The 22,632-nt window shown below is 43.2% G+C and overlaps 1 long non-coding RNA gene across 1 annotated transcript in view; it reads right to left on the bottom strand.

Moving 5' to 3' along the window:
- Positions 1-226: 226 nt before the first annotated feature.
- LOC128326234 (uncharacterized) overlaps positions 227-22,632 on the bottom strand; it is a 56,083-nt gene continuing 33,677 nt past the window's right edge. Inside the window, exon 3 of the long non-coding RNA XR_008307901.1 lies at positions 227-765. This is a non-coding gene — a long non-coding RNA (uncharacterized LOC128326234). The remainder of the gene's footprint in view (positions 766-22,632) is intronic.

Genomic DNA, 22,632 nt, shown 5'->3' with positions numbered 1-22,632 from the left:
AGAAGTTCACATTTCCCAAGTCCATCTAACTCATCTCTGAGCCTTCAGCTCATTTCTTTTGAAAACTCATTAGTTTTCAAAGGTTCCTAATAATATTAAATAATTTGTCTCCCTGGGAAAGCTGCAGTGCTTGATGTCATGTAACTGTAGATTTTTCTCTAGAACTCTCTTAAAATAAATAGCTCTTGTAAGCTATTGTTTTCAAAAGAGGATGGGTGGTCCAGGACAGTTCCAATTGTTGGAGCTGCACCTGAGAAACTTAGATTCAACTCCTACTCTTGCTCTCTGTGTGGCCATTAAATGTGATAGAGAGATGTTCTTGCATTATTAATTACATGTGTTATAGAGATAATCCTGCATTAGAAAAGTCTTAGGAAATCTCTTCCTTTCTGAAGACCATTAATCTTCAACTGATTAATTTAACAAATGTTGCCCATGGAATGTGAATTCTAGGGTTTCACCATTACCTAAAATCAGCTAGCTAGTTGGCCCAATGATTTCTATGACATCACACAGACTTTAGTATCAGAATAATTAAATCAATCACAACTCAGAAGGCAGTCTGAGGAGGCAGCAGCTCATCTGATATTCTCCCAGCAGTCTCTGCTGAAGATGCTGGCTGTGAGCTCATTAAGTTCAGGCTTCTAACCGTCTCCCCTTCTCTGCCAGAAGACCAAGATTTGGGGAAATAGCAACTCATCTGCATATTCTCACAGCAACCTCTGCTGAAGACATGGAGATCACCAATGAGTTCATCTTCAACACCTGTGAAGATGTGATTTGGTAGAGAGCCTAGTAGTAAAAATTTACAAATACTATAACAGGTTAAAATAGTCACTGGGCTACCTGTACAACTGGACTCTTTATTATTTCTTATTACATATACTAAAAACGTACAAGCAAAACACAGGGAATTATAGTATATATTACTTTTGGAATCAGGAATCCTCTACGTAAAATATTGCGGAAGCAGCAATAATCTCTGTATTATTTAATGCAAACACAAACTATTTGACTATGTTGGAATCACCAAATGACCAGCAATGTAAGAGTGAAAGAAAGAAGACAGAAAACAAATCTTTAAAAAAAACAACTTATCAATATTATCTTATTATTCTTTGAAATAATAGGGAGAGTTGGTGCAAAATACATATTATATGTATTTAGGACACTGGCACTATATATTAACACAGGTATATAAGAATGTTTGAAGTATACATACTGTATGCTTTTATAAAACATTTTTAGAAGGTTTTTGCCTGCAACTGCTCACTCTATTACATTGGCCAATCATGGTGGATTTGAGACTGTTCTACAAGCAGGAGCCAATGGGTCCAGGAATGAGTTATTTTAGTAGGACTTATATATTGGGCAGCAACGATACAGGAAGATGCTAAAAGGACTCATCTCATACTGTGCAGGAGGAAGCAATGATGGTAAACCCATCCTGTTTTCTACCAAAGACAACCACAGGGCTCTGTGGTCACCAGGAGTTGACACCTACTTGACAGAACACTTTACATTTAATACAAATGGAAAGTCTGTCATGTTTGGTAATATGTTGGAGTTGATCCACATGAACAAACTGGCTCAATCCATTTTCAACAGCTTTGTGGTGCTGCAGTAAATGTGTATTCATCTGTAAGCTGACAGAAACACAAAGCAATCGCATGACCAGTTCATGTACATTGCCAATCTACCAACTTGATTGTGCAATCTGGCACTGAAATGGTTGAAATAAGAGATTAGTGTACAACAATATGTCATGGTGAAATCATCCCATAGTAGACAGTTACAGCAGCTATCTCAAATTGCTAATCTTGGTGGTTCACCAGCATATAACTTTTGCTGTAATGAAATATGGGTAATACTTTTATCCCCTGTTGGTTTCCAGCCTGGAAAATATGGCATCAGAAAAGTATGACAAAGGCTTGGATCAACATAAAGCTGACCCAGAGCAGAAGATCCATATAGACACGCTCACCAGAAGTGTAATGCATGTTTAATTCCTAACAATTGGCAGTTTATTACCCTTACTCCTTTTCTACCTCACTCACCGAATTGAGAATCTAGATATCTAGGTTAGTCCTTCTGTTCTACATTCTGTTCATTGTCCTAGATGACAGTAAGGAAGCTAGAAAGGACATACTATTTGCTTTCCTTTATTTACTCTTTGTGTGTCTTTGTTTTAAGATGCAATACCTAGGAGCAAAAACAACTGAAAAATAGTGTGTGCAATTGTTTAGGAAGAGAAATACTACAGCCTGTAATAGAGACAATCTACTTAGATACATAATGTGCTACACAGCATATGGCCTTTTAAAAAAGTTAAATTAAATATAAAGACAATTAGCCACATTATTATTATTACATTTATATCCTGCTTTTCCTCCAAGGAGCCCAGAGTGGTGTACTACATACTTAAGTTTCTCTTTCACAACAACCCTGTGAAGTAGGCTAGGCTGAGAGAGAAGTGACTGGCCCAGAGTCACCCAGCTAATATCATGGCTGAATGGGGATTTGAACTCGGGTCTCCCCAGTCCTAGTCCAGCACTCTAACCACTACACCACACTGGCTCTCATGCCAATTCGATAGTTCATTTAATATATATAATACAACCTATTTATTATATAACTATAGCATATCATCTATTTGGATATTAGAGCAGAATCAGCATCTACCATGTCTCAGGAGTAACAGATTTTTATCTAAGTCTAAAAAAGCCTCAGTGAGGTAGCCAGGATGAAACAAGCCCATGCTAATTATATTGTCAGCAAAGGTGCCAAACTGACTCCAGGGGAAGTGAATGCTTGTATTTATCTGCAAGCAATGATCACACAAGGTGGCCAGCATCAATCTGAGCTTTCTCCACACCCCTTTCCTCCCACAATTTCCTCATTAGGTCTGTTAAGAACATTTATATATTTACACAAGTTTTCACACAGCCTTCAGCCAGTAACATAGCTGGCCAACTCTGGACACACTGAGCCATTATGTTTCAATGGAAATATGTTTAGCCAGTCAATACACCCTTCATTGTGAAATGAACTCAAATAATGACTCAAATATTTGGATTGATAATAAACTATAATTAGTAAAAGATTGTATTTGCTTTAGCAAATCTGTGAACAAATCTATATATACTGGCTGACATCCCGACTAATGCTGCACCAACGTACCAGCACTTTTTGTCATGCAGCAGTTAATGGGCAATTTTCCTTTCCCTCTGCAGCCGCATTTGCCTCCCAAAATTATATCCTAGAGGATTGCACAGCTGTCAGGGGCATCATTATTTCAGGCACAAGAAGCTGATGCTGCAAATGTTTGGCTGGGTGCCCCAAACCTCTTACCTGCCTGCCCCCAGTTAGTTCAGCTGCATTCTTCTGCAGCATTTGAATGTAAATGCAAAGCACAGGGAGGAGCTGAATCAGAAGTGGATGGAGCTAGGCTGGCTGGACATCTCTCTCTCAAGGGAAGTTAAACAGAAGAAACCCAATGCTTATATCTGTTTTATTTGATTTGTTCCCTGTGCTTAAGACACTGGGTTTCTCTTTCCCCACTGTGTATGAACTGTGTGTGTAGATGTGAGAGATGTCCTCCCACTTGAAAATTTCTATTGATTATTGTTTGTGTTTCCAAGAGAAACTATATGTGCCAGGTTGGAAGTGCCTGTGTGCATTTGAAAGGCAGTTTTCTTGTGTTTTTTCTTCCACCCCCACTTCCCTCCCTGGTTTGGAACATCTCTGTGTGTGGTGTGTGTTGAGAGAGAGCTTTATGTGCTGGCTGTTTAGTAAAGTTTGAAGCAGAGGTGCACCCAGGTAATTTTGGAGCCTGGACCTAAAGGTTTTTGGAGTGCGCCCCACATCACACAAACAGTATTTTTAACATGACCACACCACTCGGGACAGACTAAAAAAATGGATTTTGAGGCCCCTAGGGTGTGTGGAGGCCCTTGACTTCGGCCCCAAAGTTCAGGGGTAAGAGTACCTCTGGTTTGAAGACATCAAACTGCTTATAGCTGTAATCTGGTAATCTGTGGGGGTTTTTTCCTTGTGTCTTTGCCTTATATTTATTATTAGAAATAATTTATGCTGCTTTTTAGTAAAAACAAAAATTATAGAAATGGCTTAAATAACAAAGTATATGGAAAAAATATATTGTCTTTTTAATAAGCTTGTAATGGACTAAAATACCCCCAACTTCTTGAAAGTGGCTTCACAAATTGCTAAAATGAATGTTGGGCATTTCCCCCTTCCCCACTAAAAGTCTATTTTTATACATTTGCTTCATCACAGAAAACTCATTTTAAAAGCCCTTGAAATGCTTCCTTGTTTTTAAATCCTAAAAAAATGGGGTAACTCCATATATGACATTCTGCTCCCCTGTGAAGCAAACTTGTGGGGAGGAGAGTGTTGGATAACTTTAGAGAGCATGAAAGGGTTTAATTATGAAAAAGTGGGGCTGCTGTGGGCTTCAGCCAAGCCCTGTGGGCCAAAGCCCTGGATTCAAACCTGCATGCTTGCACACAGAAGGTTCTAGGTTCCCTCTTTGGGATCTGCAAGATAGGGCTGAGAGAGATTTCTGCCTGCAGCCCTGGAAAAGCGGCTGCCAGTCTGTGTAGACAATACTGAGCTAGATGGACCAATGGTCTGACTCAGTATATAGCAGCTTCTAGACTCTTTTATATAGCTAACTTTAAATTTCTGATATTATTTCCTGCCTTGAAGGTTTGAATCAGTTCCAAAAGATGGAACAAAAATGTTCAAATTAATAAATCTGTAGTTAAGGCCCTTATTTAACACTCTGAGGCTCTACACACGATTGATAGTCAAGCCCCCTCGACTGCCTGGCCCCCAGAAGTCCCACGATGCCCCGTGCGAGTGCGTGGGGCATTCTGGGGAGACCCCTGAGGCTGGGAGGCTTGCGATTGCCTCCCGGTCTGAGGTCTACTCGTGAGTTGCCATGGTGCAGAGCTGTGCTGTGGCGACTCACAATCAATACCATGAGTTGGAGCCAAAGGTTCCCCTCATCAAATGGAAAGAGCTTCCTCCCTTCTGTCTGTGGAAGGAAGCCTCTAGGGCCAAACCTTTGTCCTTCTTGCTCTCTATAAGGAAGACACTTTTTATATTTTTAAGATATCTGCCGTATGGAACAGATTCATATTCCTGTGATGACAGCTGAACTATTAAAATTAGTTAAGTAGTACTAGTCCTACTGTACTTTGAGAGTTATGGCCTCCCTTGGGTATTGTGGATATGGATATATATAGCTGTCAACAACTGATGAACAGCCAGATCCTAAATGTATGCACCAGCATTCACATAAAATAAATGTATTATTCTGTTTTGCAATATGAATGTGTCACTCCTTGGTAATTAAAACTGCACTAAAAGCATAAAAAAGGGGTTCTTACATCAAATATGTATATATGACAGAGTCAATTACTAAAAACTGTGTGTTTGTGTGCGCGCAATTGTAATATTATCTCGCATGATTTCAAAGTTATAAAGTCATGAGTTTACTTAGAAGGAACGGAAGTAGTATTTTCAAGAAATTCCTAATCAACCCATAGTAAAATATTTAATGGCGTATAGTGCACAAGTGCGGAGTGGGGGAGAACCTTCTACAAAATAAGATTACACTTAAGCAAGAAGGCATACTGGTTCAATAGTGGTTTAAATAGTGATTTAATGAATTTTGTATTGCTCCAACTTTTATTTGTGTTGGAGATGGAGTTCCAGTGCATCAACCTTTTGCACCATCTATCCTAATGACTGCATGGGGCATTGGGAGCAGAAGTAGCTAGCGAGGATCTCCTTTCCTGTCCCTGCTTGCCTCTGCTCTATGACCCCTGCTTTGACTCCTCAGGTACTTCCTGCAGTGAGTCAGTCCTCTTCCTTTCCTCCTAAAGAGAAGATGGAAACATCTCTCTCCCCCGCTACCTATTAACTCAGGGGATTCTCACGACCAGGCAAAAGTGGGCTAAGGGAGCCTAGCCCGCTTTTGCCCAATCATCTGCTGCCATAGGAGCTGCGTGGCTCCTATGCGTGGCACCAAACCCCCCTAATTCACCCTTAGGTGAGGTTAATGGAGCGAACACTCCGCTAACCCCATCTTTTCGATCGTGTGTTGCCGCAGCGCGGCTCCATGCCACAGTGACACACAAGGAGACACCCACTGTGAGGCTGAAACAAGCTTCCCGGCCCTAGGGGTCTCTCCAGGATGCCCTGTGCACTCGCACAGGGCATCCAGGAACTTCCGGGGACCGCACGGCTCCCAATCCCCGTGGCCCCCGCCAGCTCTGTAATGGAGCCGGCAGTCATGTGGGTGGCCAATCTGGCCACTCAGGGCTGTTTTCCTGCTCATCTGTACCTTCCCGGCTAGTATCACTGATCATGAGACTCACCTCATTATGTTGCTGATAGATAGGATAGGTCTTTCCTATCTCAAATGTACTTCACCTGTAAATCAATTTTGTTTAGACTCTGCAGTGATCTCCATGTATATTATTTAAATAATTGCAACAGCTAAACACTGCACTCTGTGACTGGAGTGGTAGTTTCCTTGGTGCTTTGCTAAATAATCACAAACCCCAACAATTTGCCCAATAGAAAGTTGCATGACACACACTAGAAAAACCCTAGTGACAAGTGGATGTGATATAAGGCTGAAAATGTGATGGATTAAATCAGCAAAATCCCAAAAGGATCACAATCAAAGATATTTCGGACATGAAGTCACAGAGAGTGTCTTATTGACCAGTGTCTCCATATCTTTTGAGTTGTTGGGGTAAGTTCTCCAGCGACCATGTTTTGAATTGAGTTTTACATAATACGATATATGCAACTGTGACAACATTCCAAGGATAAGGAGATGGCAAGTGATTCTGCCCTGGTTTGGTCACGGAGGATCCGTTCAACTCCTGGTCCCCTTGCACTTCACCTGAATGTACTATAATACTTTTACCAGGTGCAGGGGAAGAACTTAAAAAGAATACTACTGCTTTTAAGTGCTCAGATCTGTTTCACAACATGTCACCAACAGTCTTGGTGTCACCAGTCCACCTGTAAATATGCCAGATAAAGGGGTCACTCTATATAACAGGAGAAAGTTGGAGTATATCAAGGCTCTGGATAAGCTTTCTGCTCATTTATAGCTATTAGAAAAATGATTTCTTAATGAGCACCCTACTATGTGACTTAAAATACTTCAGTTGCCCAGCAGGTTGGTGGGGGGAGGCCTTTTAAAATGGGTGTATCTTATGAAGATTCATTCCAGGCATGGAACACTGAAACAAAGGTAGTGGAACAAATATCTTAAACTATAGTTATTCATATTTGTTAATTCTACTTTTGGCTCTAGTTCACACAACTATAGAATCAGATAAATGGATGGAATTTTATCTAAAGCCTGGTGGAGAAGTAACACTGCTCAGTCTCCTAACCATAGCAGATAAGGAAACAAGATTCCAGAAGAAAGGAGAGTAGAACTGATTTTTAGCCTATTTTCCTTAAGGAAAGTAAGCTTATGAGGTCACCTGGCATTGTGTGTGTCCATGTGTGTCTGTGTGTGTGTCCCCCACCCCCCACATCAACATCATAATGCCTGGACCAATATGAACCATGTAGGGCAGCTGCAGGGACACCTTGACCCGGTTCAAATGTCATGGCAAACCGACAGTCCCTTCACCTCCAGTTCCCAAACTTGAATGTATGAACCTGGGGAAATAGAGTTTACAGGGAACAAGTGACCACAGAGTCAGAGTTGAGAGAGAAAGCTCCAGCCTCGCTCCGGCCCAATTGGCTGTGCGGGCTGTCCTTCTGTGCAGAAGGAAGCCTGCAGAGACAGCTCCCCTGCCTCTCCCCCACTGACTGCAGAGAGACAGCATCTGAACATGGATGAGAGAGCAGGGGGAGGGGGGTCATACATGTCACGCATGACCTGGGCCATAGGGACACCTCAATAGCATAGTTTATGGTGATATCATCTACCCTGATTCATGTTGGCAGACATGTGAACGTTTGAGGCGGAGGTGGCCTAACTTGTAGACCGTCTAACTGTTTTGGCTCAAATTTGGTACAGTTGTAGTGAGTGACAAATAAGGACAGTTCAAGGGCCTAGTCTGTGATTATGTCATCAACTCCAATTCAAGATGGTGGACACGTGAACTTTTGAGGTGCAAGTGGGCTAACTTGTGAACCACCTAACCAATTCAAAGCAAATTTGCTACAGCTGTAGGGACACATCGGCACACCTCAATGGCATAACTGGTGATGATGTCATCTACCCTCATTCAAGATGGCCAATGTGTGAACATGTGCTAACTTGTGATGATGGTAATTATCAATTACGATTATAGTGAAGGAAAAGTAGGCAGATTCATTCTTGCCAGAACAGCTTATTTCTCCTTTACTTGCTGATCCACAAACCGGTTAAGATGAATTATTAGAATGTAAACTAACTGCTTCACTTGCTTTTCAGGCACACAGCCAGTTACATGTTTTCTATCCAGACTGATCTTTTTTCCAGACACAAACCACGATTCCGCAGGCCATCTTTGAAACCTTTCAGGCTTCTCTGTAACGAAACACTAAAGCTCAGTTGGCTCCCTTATTAGGCTGTGCAACTAACCAATCAATCAATCAATCATCAGTTGACAGGACCTTGGAAAAAGTGAGGATATAGATGCCTTTTCAGATGACAGTCAAGAGATAAAGGGCACTATTGTTCCCAGTTTGCATACACAAAGGGCCAGTTCAGATGATACTTTTAAACACGTGTTTAGTATACCTGTGGTTTTTATACCCACTTGGAAAAAAGATTCAGATGAACAGACCAATGTGGGTAGAGTGTATTCTTCCAATCATGTGTTTAGAACTGTCCTTTCACTGATGCAAGCCTATCACTCCCGTCTCTCTCCACCTCAGTCAGTGAGAAAATAAATTGTGAATAAGGAAGTCTCGCCTACTAATTAGATGATCCAGTCTTGGGCCCTGTCCTGTTTACAATTTAAACTCTATGGTTAAGCGCGGGAGGGGACACCACATTGCAACTCAGACAATTGTCTAATCACATGATAGTGACTACTCCACATTCAAAATCCTACATTAAATCTAGTATTTAAATCCAGGGTAGATAATGTATGATTTTCCATTTGGATGATAATTTTTACATGTGTAGAAGAACCTAATCATGCATCGAAAGTATAATCTGAACTGGCCCAAAGATAACTTCTGAGGCAGATTACATCTCAAAGCCTTAAAAGGTTCAGCAGTGGGGAACCCTCCCATTTCCAGGTGGATTTTCCACTGGTTGAGCTCTTACTATCCATGGCTATCTGGCCCTATTCAAGAAGAGGTTTTTCCTCTCCCTCCCTCTCATGTGCCAGATACCTAGTTCAACTGCTGGCTGTGCTAGTTTGGCAAGCCTCCAGGTTCTCAATGTGAGCAAAGTGGGGGGAAGGGAGCAGGCTAACCCCCGTCTGAACAAAGATGGAACTCAAGATAGTGAGGCTATCACGCAGGGCATACTGTGCATAGGGCATACTGGAGCTTCAGGGGGCCACATGGCCCCCGAACTCCCCAGCCCCCGCCGGCTCCGTCAGGGAGCCAGCAGTCGTGTGGGCGGCCGATCCGGCTGCACAGGACTCCCGCCCTGCTCGTCTGCGGGGAGAGTGAGCTTAGCCCGCTCTCCCTGCTTACCTTTCCAAACCGGGTCTCACTGATTGTGAGACCCAGCTCAGTGTCTACCACTGGAACCCATTTGTCACATGAATGGGGCCCTCTGCTTTACAATCATTTTAAATTGGTTGGACTCCTTTCTCCTCTTTGGACCAAAGTGGTCAGGCTCTAGCCTCTCTGCTTGTCCTCACACAAAATTTGTGGTTAGCTTTGATTAGGGCTAAGAGGAAATAGGGGGAATGTGTTTCATTTTTAAAAAGTAACTCTCTATGAACACACACTCCGCATGCTGGCAATTCTTAGGGAGAAACCTGCAAACAAGACAAAAATATTCTCTCATTTGGAGTGAAAGCATGAAGCATCTCTTGCACTCTTATTTGCTCAATGATGTTGACAAGGACCAAATCTTATTGGCGATGAATTTCTGTGATGACACTAGACATATCTGTGCTGCAGAGAGCTTTCCTAGCTGTGCAGCATCAGACACACAGTTGGGGACAAATTTCGCCCATTTCCTCTGCACCTCAAAGTGCCCTGAGTGTGCCCATCCCTCAAATATGTCTGAGGCTGCTGCTCATCTGAGTGATCCAGCCGCCCAGCAATAAACAACTGCTCGTGTGCAGGGAGACTCGTGTGCAGGGAGCCCACTCTCCCTGCCAGACCCCATGAGGCTCTACACCTTGATTGTATGTAGAGCCGCACAGAGTGAGACTTTCTGCTGACGTTCTCTGAGGCTTTTCTCATGAGCATCCAAGACCGGGCTAGGGCAGCTAAGCCCGGGGCTTGGTTGCTGGTGAGAAATACCTGGAGCTCTGTGGCTCCTGGCGGCACCTCGGTGGCAAACCCACTGATTATCTTAAGTTAAGGGCACAAATGCACCCAGGCTAATTGTTCATGTGCCAGCACCGGCTGCTTCCAGCCAGAACTGACACAGTAGTGGACTCCTGGCCGCTGCCAGGGGGGTCCCCACAATGCACCGTGCATTCATGCAGTGCATTGTGGGATTTCAAGAACCTCTGTACTGCCTAGGGAAGCAGCGGCTCATCTGGGCACACAATCCACATGCCCAGCAACTCTGCAGGATTGTCTGCAATCCTGGGAGTAGGATGGTTAGGCTTCTTCAGCCTTTCCCGCCGCCAGCACTCAAGCCAACTCAAGGGATTGTGAGAAGGGGCTTTCGGTGTCCCTCCTAGAAACCACTCTTGAGTGCTGCAGTACCTCTGGAATGTTATGGGATATGGCATGGAGAACTGCAGCATGAGAGGGAAGTCAGTAAAACAGGATTCTTTTGCATGAGTGGAAATGCTTCCTGCTTGTGCAATGGCATCTTTGAACCCAAGCCCCCCAAAAGGAAAAAATGCAAAGATCAGGCCATTAAAAATATTTGAGAGTCCCTGGTTTACAAATACTGATGTTTTGGTGAAGATGTCCAGTCTGTATTTTCTTATTTATTTTATTAAATGCTTCTCTTTCAAAATTTAACCTGAAATGCGCCCTAAATTTTAGATGAATAAGAGCACACAAATCCTTCTGCTACTTAGAAATCAATGCCAGAATTCACAAAGGCCAATTCATATTCTCTATAATTCAATATCCTCTTTTTTATTTCTTTGGCAAAAAAGAAAATAGTAGGCCCTTCAAATGTACCATTTATTATACATTTGAATATCCCTTCAAATGTACCATTTATGATTTACAAGAAATTTTTCTCAGGAAAAAGAAATAAACTCCACTTACATTCCTGTGCTGACCTCCGCAATATATCCACAGATACAACCAAGTTCTGAATGCTAAGAACATCATAAGCATGATTGTAGCATTTAAATTTCCCACATATTCACAGGGATTGGGATTTAAGCAGTTTTCGGTGAAATACAGTGCTCTAGTTCAGGTTCATCATACTGAATGGGCCATGATTGACCTAATTAATGTAACCTGAGAGCTTCCTAACTGAAAGATAATATGGGCGGGTTCTCAATTAATTGGGTAGGTGAATGCACAGACATATCAGCTTAATCATCCAGGACATATCTACACTGAAGGCCAACTGTTTTTAAACAAGCACTCCCTTTCTCAGGGAACCTTGGGAATTGTGGTTCTGTGAAGGAGGCATTTATTGAATCTCTAATGGCTGGTCCAGATGTTACTGATCCTGCCATCATGTGTCGGGAGTGTGATTGCTTCTGCCCTCTGCCCCATTTGGCATGCTTTTCCTGCCACTGCCATTCATGTGAGGACAGCCCATTTGAATTACCTGTGTCTGTGTGTGGAAAACCCTATGTGTGTGTGAAAACATGGGTTTCACACATGTAGGCACTAATTGACTGTTCCCACATGGACAGCAAAAATGCACTGCTCCACACAATGGGCCAAACAAAGTATTCTTGCCAAATTACAATTCCTGGGATTCCTTTAGGAGGATTTATGACTGTTAAACATATAAAACCAATATAGCTTTTGGCAGGGCGGAGGGAAAGGAGTAGAATACCTTCAGCTGACTGGGATCACCAATGCATATTCACACATTCATTTTTGAACTTGAAAAGTCACCACTTTTAATAAATGATTGCTTTTATTAACCTTTTGTGTGTGATGTACATCTGTCCTGAATGTGGCAAGATATGCGATTCACCACATCTTACTGAATATTACTTACAAAATATTTTCAGGACGTGGGAAATGACTGATTTTACAGCACTGGTGTGCAGTCAAAAGAAATATTAACCAAACCAACATGACTAGTTGCGGGGCTCTCAATAACTGTGGCACAGCCACAGCTAAAGAGTGAAAATTGCACTCTTCTATATTCTTACATGAGTAAGCTTTGTGAATGGGGACATTTCTCACTAGGACCTCCTGGACTGGACCAAGGGTCCATCTAGTTAAGCATCCTTTTTCCGATAGTAGCCGACATGTTGCAAATAAAAAAGAGAACAGTTCTCTCATTCTCCCCCAGAAACTGACATGCAGATCTATACCAGCTTACAGTGCAACCAGCCATGCACCCAAGTGGGATGTGAGCATGCTGGGTTACTCACCACTCCATGGAGGGAGGAAGAGGATAAAAGAAGAGAGGGAGAAGGAGGAAGACTAAGACAAAAAGAGGGGCAGAACAAAGACAGAACAACGAGGAATGGAAGTGGGACTCACCACTCCATGGATGCTTCATGCCAAGTTTGAAGAAACTCCATGCAAATGACGCTGTGCATCATTGCTGCTGTTCCCAACTCTCATTGGAATTCTGGAAAGTCAAGCAGAGCTGTGATGATGCACAGAGCCATTCACACAGAGCCTCTCCCACCTTAGCTCGAAGCACCCACAGAGTAGAGAGTGCCACACAGCCAGCAAGCCCACATCTTGCTTGAGTCCACGGCTCATTGAGCTATATGTAAGCCATTGGAACACTGACATACTAGCTATTAGTCATAGCTGATAGTCATTTATCTATCCTCCAGTAAATCATATAATCCTTTTTAAAGCCATCTTTGCCAGAGGCCATCACCACATTTTGTGGCAAAAAATTTCATACGCTAATTATGCGTTGTATGAATAAGTGCTTTTTTGGGGTCTGTACTGAATCTACTGCCTATCAAATTCTGTGGGCAACCTGGTTTCGGTGCTACTTTATTCACTTTCTCCATGCCATACATAATTTACAAACCACTATCATGACCTCACTTAGTTATATTTCCCCGCCAAATTAAAAAACATCAGATAATTTAACATTTCCTCATAGGGCAGGTGCTTGATCATTTTGCTTCTCCTTTTCTGGACCTTTGACAGATCTGTAGTATCTTTTTGGTAAGAAGGCAACCAGAATTGCCAGGGGTGTCAAACTCAATTGGGTGGTGGGCCAGATTTGAATCCAGTGCACCTCTGGGGGGCCACAGCCACCTCACACCAACTTCTCACACCCTCCTTGTACCTTCTGTCTTCCTCCTCCTCCTCCTCCTCCTCCTCCTCTCTTTCTCTCTTTCCCTTCCTCCCCCCCTTGCTCTCCATTGTTGTTCTGTTTTCCTTCTGTCTTTCTTCTTGTTATGTCTTCCTTCTGCCCCTCTTTTTGTCGTAGTCTTCCTCCTCCTCTCTCTTTCTTTCACTCTCTTCTTTTCTTCCTCTCTCCTTTCTCCCTCCCTTGCCCTCCACTCACTCACTCGTCTCTAACCTCCATGGACTGAAGAGCCATGAGAATGCAGAAGAGAGGAACATGGCAGCACAGGAGAAAGGAGAAATGCTTCCTTCCAAGCAAAGGGTGGAAGGAAAGAGAAATGCTGATGGTGGTGGCTGGCAGGATGGAAGGAACAAGCAAACCAGCCAGCTGCAGTAAGTGGGGAGCAATATCGCCACTTCATCTCACTGCAGGGCGTAGAGAAGGAAACATGATGGTCAGGGTTGGGGTTGATAATAAGCTGCTTGGGGGCCGGAAGAAGGAGCTTCAGGGGCTGGATCCGGCCTGCGAGCTGTCGGTCTGACACCCCGGTATAAGTATTGTAAATGGGACCATGCATTTATATAGAAACATTAAGGTATTGGCCTCTTAATTTTTGATCTCTTTTCCAGTATTAGGAAGCAGAGGCGCTCTTACCCCTGGACTTCGGGGCCAAAGTCCAGGGCCTTCAGACCCCCTGGGGGTCCCCCAATCCTCTTTAGGCTGTCCTGGCTGGTGCATTTCTGTTGAGAGATTAGGTACCCCTATTAATTAATTAAAATACTTGAATGTCAGTTGTCCTTCCCAAAAAAAGATAGGCCCAAAGTACTAAATGGTAAAAGTTACGGGTTTGTATATGACTTAATATATGTGATCATAGATGTTTTCTCTGGCTAAATGCACTCATGTATTGTTATGTTGCTTGTTTATTGTAACCATGTGCATAACACATGCATTGTTATGATAATTAGTAACCTACTCCATGATATCCTTAGGGGAGAATCATAATCTGGAAACAGAGCACGGAAAAGAATGCACAATGAAATGTTCAGCTAAAAGTCCACAGCAAATGGCCAGCTCAGCAAGTTTTTTCTTTCAAAATCTATTACATCTAAAACTATACTTAAATACTCACCATTTCCGTGTTTGCTCTGGTGTAAAGCTGCCCTTTAATGAGCAATTGTCGTCACATAGTCTCTGTTACATGGTTTGTTAGAGTTTTAAGTGCATAGGCTTGATCAGATTTTGTCCTTTTAAAAAAGATTATTTGTAATGTAGATTACTACAGGCATACTGTAGTTCTTACACGTTTTTTTTAAAAGCAGGCTTGGTTTTTTGAGAAGCTTGGGGGCGGGGGGTAAACAACACAGACAAAAAAATCTTTATAAGATCTAATAGCAACAGATACAGTTTCATGAAAGCAGAGGAAGAGAGGCCCTGACTGGAACCAGTGACTGTAGCCTGCTGCTGTGCTCATTCTTGGGCTTCTCTCCAAACCACCCTGAGGGCCTTTCTGTTCCAAATCTAATATAAAGATGTTTCTCTCCCCCAGACAGCTCCTCGCTACATTTAAGGTTTTGGGACTTCAGGATTTCTGCCAATGAGTGGGCAGAGGAATATCTAGCTGAATCCTTCACCCAACCTTGACCCTAATCGCAGTCCTTAGCCCGTCCATTCTCTTTTCAACATGAGAGAAAAGCAACGGGCAGGTTTCTTAACTGTCTTTCCCTGCTGCTCCCTCAGGCTCATGGCACAGGGATGGCTGTTTCCTATTTAGAAAACCATGTGCACATGTTTTCAGATGTTGTAGCGCAAAACCAGATGAGGGGACTTGATGTGAATAAACGAAAAAGTAAAATGTGCTCCAAGTGGAATATCATCAAACTCAGGCACAGACGATTGCACTTTTGGAGTCTTTGGAAACTGAAGGCTTTATTTAGGCAGTTCTCATGTTACACTTTGACTGGGTTTTGTGTTTCCTATGCATGTAAACCAAATTAAAAACTATACCCACAACAGTGTCCTTGAAATGGTGGTGAGCCCTGATCCAACTGAGCAACAGTCTTCTTCAAATAGCAGTAGTTGAATATGTCACCTGTGATTGGGAGGAGATGGCTAAATGTTGTTGTATCTTGTTGTAAACCACCCAGAGACACAAGTTTTCGGCGGTATTAAAATGTGTTAAATAAAATAATAAAATAATAAAATAAATCCAGCTCTCCTTCTTTATCCTCCCCACCCCTCGAATAGCTGATATTCTCAGTAACCTTTGAGGGGGGGGCTGATTAAGGGCTTGTGTTTTGCTTTTTGCAAAGAATGCATCCTTTGCCGCTGGATCAGGGAGAGATAAGATCAGGTTGTTTATCTGTAACGGTAGTTCTTTTGGTAGCCAACTATACTTTCACACAAATGGGCTTCACACATGGGCAGTAGCCCAATCAGGAACATTCCAAGCTCTGCTAGTTTTTGGCGGTAGCTCCACCCCCGTGGCTACATGAGATGGAGGCTATCCCTCCTTTCCAGTTCTGGAGTCTGCCCTACACCTCACGCATCGCCCACCTGCAGAGAGGAGGAAGAGCAGATGTGTGAAGGTACAGTTGACCATGAGAAGAACTATCGTTACAGGTAAGCATCCTGCCATTCTTTGTCATGGTCACTCTACTCACACAAATTGGTGCATGCCAAGCTGTCTGACCTGGTGGAGGGAGCAGGTGATCACAATTGTGGACATTAGGCAAATATGGAGTTGAGAACCGCTCAGTCAAAAGCCATGTCTTGGAGTGCCCTAGCATCCACTGCATAGTGTTTTACAAACATGGTCAGTGTAGATCATGTAGCAGCCTGGCAAACAGAATTCAGTGGGATGGCTTGGTCGAAAGCTGTGGATGTGCCTAAAGCATAAGTGGAATGTGCCTTTAAGTTGTTTGGAAGTGTCTTGTGGGCAAGTTCATAGCCAGGCTTAATAGTTGCTACTATCCATCTGGAGATGGATTGCACGGAGGCATGCCATCCCTGTTGGGCAGCTTTCGCATCACTGTAGGTGAGGAAGAGAAAGATAGTGGTACGGAAAGGTGCTATACATTTCACGTAGGAGGATAGGGATCATCACACATATAAAGTGTGCAACTTTCATTCTGATTCTGAAGTAGGTTTGGGGTAGAAAACTGGGAGTGACAACTGTTGAGAATGATGGAATGTAGAAACAATTTCGGGTAGAAACTCCAAATCAGGGCATAAATACAACTTTGTCTTTATAAAAATCTAAGTAAGGGAGGTCTGAGCAGAAGGCTCTAAGTTCAGCCACTCTGCGGGGGGAAGTGATAGCAACCAGGAAAACAGTTTTCCACATGAGGAAGTGCAAGTCACAAGTGGAGAGAGGTTCAAAAGTTTTCCCCATGAGGCTTAGCAGGACCAGAGGTAAGTCCCACAGGGGAGAAACATTAGGAACATCTGGATGTAGATTAGCAAGGCCCTTCAGGTAAGTCCAACCCTGAGGGTCGGACCAAAGCGATGTTCCTGGAGAGGCAGACCAGTGGGCCACTGTGGCTGCAAGGTGAACACAGATGGAAGCCATAGGGAGACCAGATTTTTTTTTTCAGTTGTAAAAGGTAGGACAGAATATAAGGCTGTGGTGCCTGTAAAGGGTCAGCACCTAACAATTGGGTCTGGGATGAAAATCTCAGCCATTTAGCCGTATACGAGCATCTAGTGGGATGTTTTTGTGATCTAGTGAGTACTGCAGCTAATTATTTTTTATTTATTGTTAAATTTATATACCACTTTTCATTAAAATCATATCAAAGTAGTTTACAACATATGGTTAAAAACAATACACAATTAAAATACAAAAAGTAGAGCTATTAATATGAATATAAAATAATCTCTATTTAAAAACCTCTATAAAACAATAATACATAAAACACAGAGCAGCAGCAGAAAAAAATATAAATCTCAGCCACTGTTCCAGATCCTCCACACTGTGAGTTTGAGGATGTGCAGGTATGGATGAGACTGGTCCATCAGACACTGAGAAAGAAGATTCGGCATTAAGGGAAGAAGGAGGTACGTGCGATTTGAGAGGTGGAGGAGATGTTGAAACCAATGTCTCCTTAGCCACCAAGGTCCAATTAGGGTGCAAGAGGTTCTGTCTTCCTGTACTTTCTGGAGCTGCTTCAGGAATGGGATCGGTAGGAACAAGTAAAGTAACCCATATCCCCAATGACGGGCAAACGCATCGCCTAGCAAACTACAACCTATTCTTGACCTGAAGTAAAAGTTCTGGCACTGCACATTGTGTTGGGAAGTGAGCATGGAGAGAGTGCCCTGCCGATGAAAAATGGCTTGTAGAGGTCCTGGAACCAGGGTCCATTTGTAGTCAAAGGCAGTGATCCGGCTCAGGGAGTCTGCCATTAAATTGTCCTTTCTTTGTATATGTATGGCGGTGAGCATGAGCTGTGCAGTCCATGGCATGATGAGAAGTGTGAAGGAGTTGTTTGGAGAGGCCACAAGCCTCTTTGTGATAAGCTAAAGCAGTTTCTCTTTGTTTTGGGGGAATAAAGTCCAGAAAGGAAGCCATCTTTTCCCAGATAAGCAAATTATAACGGGCCATGCGGACCTGATAGTTTGCAATCTTAAGGTGAAGCGTAGATGTAGAATAGATGTGTCGCCCTAGGGCATCCAATTGTCTACCTTCTCTATCAGGCCGAGCTGACAGAATTCTGTTCTTTGAACAAGATTGGGCTGCTTCAAAGATGACTGAGTTTGGTGTAGGATGCCACATGACGAACTGATTATCTCCCACTTGAACCTTATAGAAGCCTTCCATCTTCTTAGAGGTAGGTGGCATCAAGGCTAGTTTTTCCGAACAAGCCTTAACAATGCCCATGAGAGCCAAATTTAAAAGGTAGAACAATAGATTGCAAGGTGTCGGAATTTGGGTCCAGGGAAGATTTAGAAGGTTCATTCATTTGAATGCCAAGCAAGGTAGCCATTCAGACTACCTGGTTAGTAAATCATTTCAAGTCCTCTGGTGGTGATGGAGGTTTGGAGTCCTCAATCAAATCTGATGGTGTGGAGCCAACCGCCCAATCTAGAGATATTTCCACTTCATCTTCCAAGGCAGATACTTCTGCAGAGGAATCTGGTGGTTGCGGGTCAGCATACAGGTGTCTAGGAGGCTGGATGTTTGGAACCAAATTAGGAACTGGTGTGAGTGGTAGAGAAGGTACAAGTGGCAGAGATCCTGCAGATGGAGCTGCGGGTTGAGTTCCATCCTGATTTACTGAGTCAGCTGAATAGTCCATGGCTGTCGGTGCTGAAGGGGCCAGTACCAAAGGGGCAGGAGCTCTAGGAAAAGGCCTTCTATCCCTAGACTAAGACTATGACTGATGCCTCTGAGGGGAGTGCAGTCAGGATAGAGAATCACAATGGTAGAGGTCTGCTCTCCCTTGGCATCAATGTTGGTATGGAGCCCGAAAGAAGTGGTGTTGGTAGCAGTCTCTATCCTCTCTACTGTATCTGTCATCAAAGAAATAGGCACAGCAATCCAGCTATCGAAATTGATAAGTGCAGTAACTGCATACTGACGGGAAATATTCACGGTGCTGATGATGTCAGTGCTGATAGGTGGAATCCGATCAATATTAGCACTTTGGAGAATGTCGGCATGGAGGAGAGTCTACTGTCCAAAGCAGGATGTCAGTATCGAGGAGATCATCTCGGGTTGATAGTGTCATCCTTGGAGTGCACCGCATCAGGATCAAAGCCACAGTCAGGATCGGAAGCAGATTGCGGAGTAGCTTCCCTTGAGTCATCCCAATTAGGTGTAGAGTGGTCTCTAGTGCCTTGGTCAGACTCAAAACACTCTGGTGGGTTGCACAATGGAGGCGCATTTAGATACTGAGGCTGGAGGTGTCTTCTTTGATGCTAGGACCGAAGTATGAGTCTTTTTCGGAATTTTAGGAAGGCGTGTCACCGGAGATAGGCTGCTCTGTTGCATCAGCCAGTTTTGAAGGCTGCTCTGAAAGCTGCTTCTTTTTCTTTGGAACCTCTTCAGGAGGAACTTTTTTCTTGTGTTTAAGCTTCAAAGGAGGCACAACAGCAGACAAACCAGGTATCGAAGATGAAGTGCTCAGGATCGATACTGAAGAGGAAGAAGTGTTCAGAGTTTGGAAGGATACCAACTTAATGGCAGCATCCTGAGGTATTGAAAGGGCCTTCTCATCTGGAATAATAATGGTGGTAGGTGTTGAATCCTCCATGGGCATGAGGGTGAAAAAGGGCCCTTTCCAGGGGCGTATCTAGGGTAGGGCAGGCAGGGCACGTGCCCTGGGCACCACTTGAAGGGGGGGCCATTTCTTAAAATTAATTTTTTTAAAGGCTGCCAAAAACAAAATGGCCACTGCACATGCTCAAATGGCCTCTTTGAGGCCCTAGGCCATACCAGGCCTCACAGAGGCCATTTGAGCATGCATGGTGGCCATTTTGTTTTCAGCTGCCATTTTTTAAAAAAAATATTTTTAAAAATGGCCACCGCACATGCTTAAATGGTCCCTGTGAGGCCCTAGAGGGCAGTAGGGGGAGGGGGAACCTTTGCAGACCCCCCCAGCCTTTAGAAGCCCCCCAAAGGGGCTACAGGTAATTTTTTTTAAAAAAAATTAATATAATATGTCACTGTACACATATTCAGATATGTGACTTGTATGTGACCTTCAGACTTGTATTTTTCCGTTGATATTATGGTAAAGTTATCTGAAAGATGGCTGTCAGACGTTTGGACAGGGGGTGCAATTTTAATGCTTGCCCTAGGCGCTATTTTCCTTAGATACGCCGCTGGCCCTTTCCCACAACCGGGCATGGAGTCTAGAAGCCCAATTGCATCGAGCTTGTTGGGTGACTTTTAAACAGACTTTTAAACAGTGGATGCAGTGCTTGACTATGTGCACTTCCCCCAAACAAATCAGACAAAGCTGGTGGCCGTTGGATGGGGGAAGTTTGGCCCTGCAGCAGGAACTTGATGAAGAGAATTTCATAAATAAAAGCCTTATATTCGTACTTGAACAATTGCAGGATTCTTGGACTAGTCATGATAAAAATTAAAGGAGTTCTACTAGAAGTCTCAGAGATATTGAAAGGAACATATCAAAAAATAGCAATGCTAAATTTAGCCTTTTCCAGTGGCTAAAACAACAGCTTCGATGCTTCTTTAAACAGGTTGCATCAATAAAAGAGCAAAATGGCCCAACTGCTTATGCGTTTATCAGAATTCTTGCAGTAACCTTCATTAACAATTGTTGTAAAAAGATTCTGTAATTACCAACTCCTTAAACAAAAGCACTAGCACATTAGCTGAAATTCTATTAACATTTCTTAATTACTGTGTTCTATTGGAAGTGCTAATGTTGCTTCTTTTGGAATGGCTGTTTCTTGTCTACTTGTTCCATTAATTCAGATTACAACAGGTACTGTTGCATACTCAGGCAATTTAAAACAGTTGGAAATGTTCTGTATTAAAAAGCTCACTCTTCCAGCAAAAGACTTCCTGGTCCTTTGACACACTACTTGCTCCAGAATAGAGCTGCACAGCTTCTCCCCTCCAACTGTTGTTGGACTACAACTCTCACCATCCCAAGCCATAGTGCCCAATAGTCAGGGATAGCAATAGCAATAGCAATAGTACTTACATTTATATCCCTCTCTATAGCCAAAGCTCTCTAAGCGGTTTACAATGATTTAGCATATTGCCCCCAACATTCTGGGTACTCATTTTACCGACCTCGGAAGGATGGAAGGCTGAGTCAACCTTGAGCCCCTGGTCAGGATCGAACTTGTAACCTTCTGGTTACAGGGCAGCAGTTTTACCACTGCGCCACCAGGGGCTCTGATGATGATGGGAGCTGTAGCTCTGGATGATGGGAGCTGTAGTCCAACAGCAGCTGAAAGCAGTGGCAGCTAGTGGTTCCTTGGACTGGCAGGTGCTAGGCAGGGCAGGTGATGGGTGGAGCCACAGGTAGTGAGAAGTGGAGCCAACTGTGGGCAGCTGAACAGGTGGAGCCAGGACTAGATGCATGCCTTAGCAATAAATGGTAAAGTGTAGATCTGTAGCTAATGAGCTTAATCAAAACACACACACACACATATATATACAAAGCTCAATTGCTCATCAGCATATATACAGAGAAATATGGAAAACATAAGTTGCTTTTTAGTGCTTAACAGGACTACATTCGTGTGTAGATTTGTATCTAACACGGCAGGATCAAAACACAAGCACACATACACAAGAAAAGAACTGCACAAGCCACAAGTAAAGCACAGATCAGTTACAAAAGGCTGCTTCTGTGGAGAATAAATGCATTCTAAGGTAAGCAGGGCAGCTCTATCTCCCTGATTATTTCAAAAATGAATACTAATAATAATAAATAATAACAAGAAAGAACTCTGAGCCAAGTTAGTGTGCTGGACTAGACTGGGGAAATCCAAGTTCAAATCCCGATTCAGCCATGAAACTAATTGGGTGACTCTGGGACAGTCACTTATCTCTCAGTATAACCTTCCTCATAGAGCTGTTGGGAAGATAAATGTAACCCTGTGTACCACTCTGAGCTTCTTGGAGGAAGCAAAGGCTATACATATAAAAGTAAATAAATCTATATAAGCCACAGGTCAAGCAGAGACCAGCTACGAAAGTGCAGAAGAAATGCATTCTGAAATTACAAGGGAAGCTCTGCCTGCTTATTTCAAAAATGCATACATAAATAATAGAAAAACCACAGGTTTTCAATTATGATTGCTGCAGCTATGAACCCTCTCCTGTAACTTAGAGGACACCATGGGGAGCAAGGATGCATGGGGACATCCTTTCCCTATTCCATGCCTGCTGAACAGCTGGGTGCCACTCTCTGCCAGCCTTGGGTGTCCTGCCCATCACTTAGCCTGGGTGTCCATCCTAACAAGCAACACATGGTTGTTGTTTTTAATGAGATCACTTCCTTAATCCTTGCCCAATGAACCATAACCCCCAGTGG

The sequence above is a fragment of the Hemicordylus capensis genome, chromosome 5, assembly GCF_027244095.1.
Source record: "Hemicordylus capensis ecotype Gifberg chromosome 5, rHemCap1.1.pri, whole genome shotgun sequence".
Taxonomy (NCBI): domain Eukaryota; kingdom Metazoa; phylum Chordata; class Lepidosauria; order Squamata; family Cordylidae; genus Hemicordylus; species Hemicordylus capensis.
The sequence above is the reverse complement of the archived record's forward strand: the minus strand, read 5'-3'. Positions and strand labels throughout refer to the sequence as shown.